At 42.9% G+C, this 7,293-nt stretch overlaps 1 protein-coding gene across 2 annotated transcripts in view; it reads right to left on the bottom strand.

Moving 5' to 3' along the window:
* Positions 1-6,747, bottom strand: part of SVIL (supervillin) — a 112,866-nt gene extending 106,119 nt beyond the window's left edge. For both annotated transcript variants that reach the window (XM_011949210.1, XM_011949211.1), the window contains exons 1-2: positions 6,688-6,747; positions 727-818 (exon numbers count right to left, since the gene is read on the bottom strand). The gene's annotated coding sequence lies outside the window, so the exon portion shown is untranslated. The remainder of the gene's footprint in view (positions 1-726; positions 819-6,687) is intronic.
* Positions 6,748-7,293: the final 546 nt, after the last annotated feature.

Raw genomic sequence — 7,293 nt, 5'->3', positions numbered from 1 at the left:
AAAAAAAAAGCCCTAAAGCTGGGAAGCATCAAGAGGCCTGGGGCAGCCTCCAGAGGCAGCGGGAGTGGGTGGACAGAGAAGAAATGGGGCTATGGCCAGAACTCACTACCCTTGGAGCAGGTTAAAGGGAAAGGAGAGATGAGGGAAAGTCGATTTTATGTTTCCAGTCTCACCGTCACACCCAACCTCTGGTGAAAACCTGAAGGCCGGGCATGGTGTCTCACGCATGTAATCCCAGCACTTTGGGAGGCCGAGACGGGCGAATGAGGAGGTCAGGAGACGGAGACCATCCTGGCTAACACAGTGAAACCTCGTCACTACTAAAAATACAAAACTTAGCCGGGCGAGGTGGCAGGCGCCTGCAATCCCAGCTACTCGGGAGGCTGAGGCAGGAGAATGGCGTGAACCTGGGAGGTGGAGCTTGTAGTGAGCCGAGATCGCGCCACTGCACTCCAGCCTGGGAGACAGCCAGACTCTTGTCTCCAAAAAAAAAAAAAAAAAGAAAACCTGAGGATGCCTAAAATTAAAAGGCAAGAAAGAGTAGAAAGTTGAGGATTAAAAATGCATGGAGACGGCAGGGAATTGAAGCTAATTCTTGGAGGAGGCAGGAAGGGCCGCAAAGGAGACTGTAAGCTGGAGGTTAGGGAGAGAGTTCTGCTCAAGGAAATTCAGACAACACAATACGCATCTACCTAGACATGGTTGATCACTTAGGAACAGCCTTACCTTTAGGAAGTGCAACTAAAAGCTTAGCATCAATTCCTTTTTTGTGGTTAGCGAGCTGTTCTTTATCTTCGAGTGAGAACTCCTTCTGAAAGCTAAAAATTACTCCATTAATAAAGTTAAGTCCGTTTAAATAAAGATATATAAGTGAAAAAATGCAGAACATAAAAATTATGATATTGTTACACATCATTAAATATGTATACATAGCTCGCAGGTAAAACATTTTATATTGGGGAGTAAATTGGTAACTTTTTTCACTTATTTATATTTCTGTAAATATTGTGATTTTTTGTGCAACTAAGTAATTACAGCAGGATTGGTGGATGGTGTGGTGTGGTGTGGTGTGTGAAGACATTGCTGAACTGGGAGTCGTGTTCTTTAACTCAGACTGACCACTTCTTCTTGACTTAAGAATAGCTGTGCAAGCTTGTATTAATTACTTAACCTCTCTGCGCTACAATTTCTTCTTCAGAAAATCAGTAACTTGTCTAGGTGATCTACACGCTGTCCTTCAGTGTTAAAATTACATTAAAGTAACAGATGCCTTCAAACAACCAAGGCATCAAACCATGGTCAAAAGTTTGGAAAGCCTCATGTAGACTCGTGGTGGAATAAAAGAAGAAATGAAAGAGGAGAATGATAAAGGAAGTGAGCCCTTACTGTGGACTTTCCCCCATGTTAAGCACATGGTATCTCCTTAATTATCTCCCCAAGACCCTATGAGGTATGAACTACTCAGCGGGGTGCTGATAAAGGTACAAATGGCCCTGACCTCTTGCCCCACCCACCCAGGCCCTCCACCTGCCCTTGCAAAAAGCACCTGCTTTGTAGTATTGACTGGTGGTGTCAACACTCCCACCATGGCGGATCTCAGGCTCCCACAGGACTCATTGAACTCAAAGTCGGGAGAGAGGCACGCACATCAGGCTGCAGCACAACACCGGAACTAGTACCATCCTCAGTTTACAGATCCGGAAATTGTTACGTGATTTGCCCAAAGACTCATATTTGACAAGAAGAGGAGATGAGATTCAAATCTGTCTCCTAGTTTAATACCAGCCAGTCACCCCAGGACTGCTGTGTACACAACTCCATCGTCTTTGATGTGCCTGGAGCAGGCAAGGCAGAGGGTACTGCTGCCTCGAAGGAAGAAAACAAACCTGTGGAAACAGGGAACTGCGGTTCTTCAAGGTCAGTGTGACCTCCAGAGGGGTAAAAGATGGGCTTGAAAAAGACTCACTGTGAAGCTGACCTTCCACTGTATGGGTGCATTTCCATAGAGGCTAAGGAAGAGACCGAGGAAGCCGCTGTGGGTACTGAGTAAGTGGGACAGCCGAATAACCTCTACCCCCTGTGTAAACTACACGGAAAGAACTTCCACACAGTCCAAAGCATGGGCGCCATCCCCCACTCCTAGAACCAAGCCCATCTGAAATCTTCGTCTTTCCATATACAATGTAGCAAAGCTTATATTCCACAGGTAAGTGTGTTCACATTATTTAATGAAAAGTCTAGAGAATAATTAGGCTTCATAAGCCACACTCCAGATTGGCTGGAAGAGCCTAGGACACCTGCCTGGTCAGAAACTTGGAATTAGCACTGACTTCTAAACACTGAATTGTAAGGCAGTAACTCCTGCTTTCAATGTAGAAACCTCAAAAAATTAAATAATGGCAGAAATGTACTCGACTTAAGGAATGGCATATTATTTTAATTGATTATTTAATTGCCAATTTAAACATCTTGACAAAGCTCTATACTTTCTTTGGGAAATTAAAATATTTTCAGGAAAAAAAATTCTACATTAAAGTGAAATAATGTAATCCCTGAAATATTTAGCTTGTTGGGCACTGACTTGGGGTACAAACGCTATATCTTATTTTCAAAAATAAACATCTGTGTGCCTTTATTTTCCTCTTTCTTTCTGTTTCTCAGAAAGCTCAATGGAGCCACTAATGAAAAGCAAGAAAGTGTCCCTGAGTTAAATACTCTGCTGAATTTACAGAGTGAACTTTACGAGTCATCACCCAACACTCCCTGGCTCCACAGGCACTTATTTTCTCGAAACACACTACAAATAGTGCCAGCACCATGTGAAGTGCAGCCTTTTGATGGCAGGTCAGAAACCAAAGAAAACCCAAGTTCTAAGAGGAAAGTCTCTGATGCTTCTTGATGTGGTTCACTCAACATGCTATTTCCTCCCCCTGAGCTCTCTCCTCTCCAGCCTCCTGCCGTCCTGCGGCTTCATCTTGCTCCTCATCTGGGCCTCAGTTGACTGGTCATGTCCTCAGGGCAGAGCACCTGGACCCACTGCCTATCCTGACCAGAACCCAAAGTATATTACACACCTCATTAACCCCAGCACTTTGTGGGGGCTGAGGCAGGAAGATTGTTTGAGCCCAGGAGTTTGAGACCAGCGTGGTCAACAGAGCAAGATCCCATCTCTTAAAATAAAAAAAAAATAGGAAAATTAGCCAGGCACAGTGGCATAAGCCTGTAGTCCCAGCTACTCAGGAGGCTGAGGTGGCAGGATCCAATGAACCTAGGAGTTTGAGGTTGCAGTGAGCTATGATCATTTCACTGTACTCCAGCCTGGGAGACAGAGTGAGACCCTGTCTGTTAAAAAATTAAATGATTGAATTAAAAATTATTTTTAAAAAATTAAAATATGTTGAATGAATGAACGACTACTACAAAACACTTCAAATGAATAGTATAATTCACCCTGAAGTATTTTTTGTGTACCTTTTATGCAATGTTGATGTGACAGCCAGGGGTAAAATCATTACAAACATTGAGAATAACTATAAGAGCATACAGTCAATAACATCAGTCATAAGCCCCTCCTCCCTCCCCTCCATCTCACCCTCCCTCCTTTCCTTTCTTCCTTTCTTTCCTTCTTTCATCTTTGGACAGGACATAATTTGGAACACATCATCCCTTAGCACCTTCGCTCACCTTGCATACATGTGTGAAAAACTGGTGTAATTGCACGTGTTTGTAAAGTATCAATTTTAGAATCTGCAGCTGCCAGATAAACATCTATTACTGAGTCCACACGGCTGTCATCACCCTCTGGTCCTGTCTCTGCTGCCTCTCTCCCCTGACTCTCTCCCCTGGTCCCGCTAAATGACTGGGGGGTTCTGAGAAAGCAGATGAGCAGGCAGGAGGAGCGGGAGCAGGCAGACTGGGCTGGAAAGTGTGGCTCTGGCTCAAGGGGTGCCACAAGCTGTGACAGATGCAAGACCCCTCAAATCAACATGTGAAATCGAGTTTCTCTCCTTAAAAAAAATCATGTTTCTTCCCTGAACTTTCTCTACCTGAGGGCACCGATCATCAGTCAAAACACAGGTAAGACGTGGTTGTAAAATTCAGGACGGTTCATCGGTGAGCACGTTTCTGGCTCATCTAATGCTGATGAAACACAAGCACCTGTGAGGGTCCAGACTCTCCTCTCCTCTCTGCTTCTTCTGACCCAGAGGCTCCAGAGCAGGGAGACTGGTAGGGCCCATTACTAATGCACATGGACTGGTGACCCCAAAAGCATGGAGTTCTCAGATGCTGGATCCCGCCCTTCCTCCTCAGTCACCCCCCCAGGGACAAAGGGGTGCCTGCAGGAGCAACCTCTGCAGGCCTTGGTGTCTCACTAGAGCTCAACCAAAAGTAAGAGCCTATGTTTCACTAGGGAGGCATCTCTCCATAGATACTATAGTTAGTGCTATCCACTTCATTTTCCGTATTTTGATTTTAACTTTCTAACAGTGAGAAACACCTTTTGGATTTTTATCCAACTCTCTGTCTCCCCTGAAACAGCGCTCATTCTTTAGGACTGATTGTTTGTGCCACCACCCCCCTTCCTGTGCTTCTAAGAAGAGAATGCCCCCTGCTTCCGTGACAATTTTTCTTTTAAATGTGTCCCATTAACCTACTTAAATGCCTACCCGTAGCAACAGGGGGAATTTTATTAAAGGGAGAGCAGGATACTCCGCTGTTATCATCTCTATTTTTCACAACGTGGAAATGCTACTATTACAAGGACTGTGCAGCACCCACGCAGTGTAAGTCTCCTCCACAATCTGTTCATTCCCCTACTGAAGTTTAAATTATAAGATACGGGAGACGAAGCCCTATTAGCTCATATTTTCGTCTCTTTTAGCTGGTGTCTGGTTGACTAGATTTCTTTTAAGGAAGCAGGATCTTGTACCTCCAGCCCATTTTACACTTAGCACCATAGCACAGAGGCTGTCATTTTACTAGGTATACATGACATAACACCCATGATTTGAGAATAGCTGTGTCTCTTTGAGTCTCTGTCCACTGATGTGTGTGACTTTCATATTGCATGCTTTTCCTATTCTTGAATAAGGAATGCCTTCCTGTCTCTTGTTTCCTTAATCACTTATTAGCTCCATGACAGTTAAATCAACCTACTAGGGACATATTAGAAACCAAGCCGGGGTCAGGAGCAGTAGCTCATGCCTGTAATCCCAGCACTTTGGGAGGCTGAGGTGGGTGGATCATGAGGTCAGGAGATCGAGACCATCCTGGCTAACACGGTGAAACCCTGTCTCTACTAAAAATACAAAAAAATTAGCCAGGCGTGGTGGCGGTCACCTGTAGTCCCAGCTACTCGGGAGGCTGAGGCAGGAGACTGGCGTGAACCCGGGAGGCAGAGTTTGCAGTGAGCCGAGATTGCATCACTGCACTCCAGCCTGGGCAACAGAGCAAGATCGTCTCAAAAAAAAAAAAAAAAAAAAAGAAAGAAACAAAGCCTCAGATCCTATTAAAACACGGCCAAGATGAGAAATATGGATGATGGATGCATCCCATTAAAAAAGTAACGTTTCGTGAGTCACTTAAGACAATCTCACTGATGACTCTGGATCATCACTGCTCTAATTAACCTTATACTTAGATGTGCTGCTTGATGATATTGTATGGAAAAATTAAATAAAGCATAAACATTTAAAAGATGCGGATGAAATACACCAAGGATTTGTCCCATCCAGTGTGTTCACAAGATCAACTGCCATTTTCAAATGCAGAGCAGGCTCAGCCTGAGGAGGACAGGAGTTAGACCCCTGTGTATTCCAACGTTATTGAAATGCAAATCCTTTTTGGTCAAGGAACGATGTCATAATACCTTAGGCACAAGAGCAACTGAGTGGAATTTGGGGCTGGGCCCTTCCACTGTAATGAAGCACAGATTGAGACCTTTGCCTGACTGTGTAGGGGACAACTTTGTGCCTCCATCTGAAAATATCAAACTCTATTAATATAGGCAACAATCTACTAAAAAGCACCTGAGATACAGCTACTGTGTATGGCACAGGCATTCATTTCCACGTTCTCTTACATCCACGATGATGTGTCATGGAGTTGTAGCACATTAGGTCAATCAAATTAGCACCCATAATATTCTGGGGCCAAGGGGACTGGAAGTACAGAAAGGTTAAGAGAGAGAGAGATGGAAAGACCAGGGAAGAATAACTCAAATGGGTGGATGGACGGATGGATGGATGGATGGATGGATGGATGTGTGTGTGTGTGTGTGTGTGTGTGTGTCTATGGAAAAAGGAAGGGAGGGAAGGAGGAGAGGAAGCAAGGAGGAAGGAAGTGGGAGGAGAAACAAGTTTAAACCATTTCTAAAAAGAATCTAGCTCCCTTCTTTGATGGACAGATTGCAAAAGGACAGTGCCTGCTTAGAGGCAGGTGTGAGAAAGAAAAGATAATAGTCCTTTAAAAGTTTGTAATGACAACAGACACCAAGATTCTGTTCTCCAAATAGTTTCCATAAACAGAATTAAATACAAAGATTCTTTTGCTTCATAAATTTTAATAAATCAATAGAAAACATCTTGCCAAACATTTAAACTCATGAGTTAGACATTCAAGAGAATAATTTTAAAAGCTACAACAAATCTTCAAAATTTCACAGTCATTGAGACAAGGCTACTTTACCTTGAAACTTTCCTTTGACGTGGGAATCCAACGAAGCTTAAGTTTTTCTTGTCGAAATCTAAGGGAAAAGAAATAATGTAACATTGAAATAGTTATGCAAATTGTTAAAAATCCAATGAGAAAAAACTCTCCAAACTCCTTTTGAACATATAATTTGAGAAAAAGAAAACCGTTAGCCAGACAAAAAATAGAAATACAAAAATGACACCTTCTAAGAATCAAATTCCACATGGAAATGTACATAGGCAAGTTTTGCTTTTCTCTTCCAGAAAGCAGCCAACATACTCCATGGGTAAATGAAAATAATAACAACAATAATAACAATCATACTTCTAACATAGTTAGTTCAATGTTACCATTTAAATTTGTTATGGCAGCAAGAATAACTCAAAGCAATTAAATGCTAAATAACACAGCTATATACTCAGGAATAGAGAAGAAAAAAAGCAATTTTGGGCCAGGTGACGAGAAATGTTTGAGATGCCTTTAGACAACGGGGGTGGGGTCTGAAGAGCAAAGGACAACTCAGCTGTGTCTTTTGCTCTCATTAAAACCTAAACAATAACAACTAATAAAAATAGCCATTTATTTGTATTTTGAAGACAA

Source organism: Colobus angolensis, unplaced genomic scaffold (assembly GCF_000951035.1).
Source record: "Colobus angolensis palliatus isolate OR3802 unplaced genomic scaffold, Cang.pa_1.0 Scaffold293, whole genome shotgun sequence".
NCBI lineage: Eukaryota > Metazoa > Chordata > Mammalia > Primates > Cercopithecidae > Colobus > Colobus angolensis.
The sequence above is the reverse complement of the archived record's forward strand: the minus strand, read 5'-3'. Positions and strand labels throughout refer to the sequence as shown.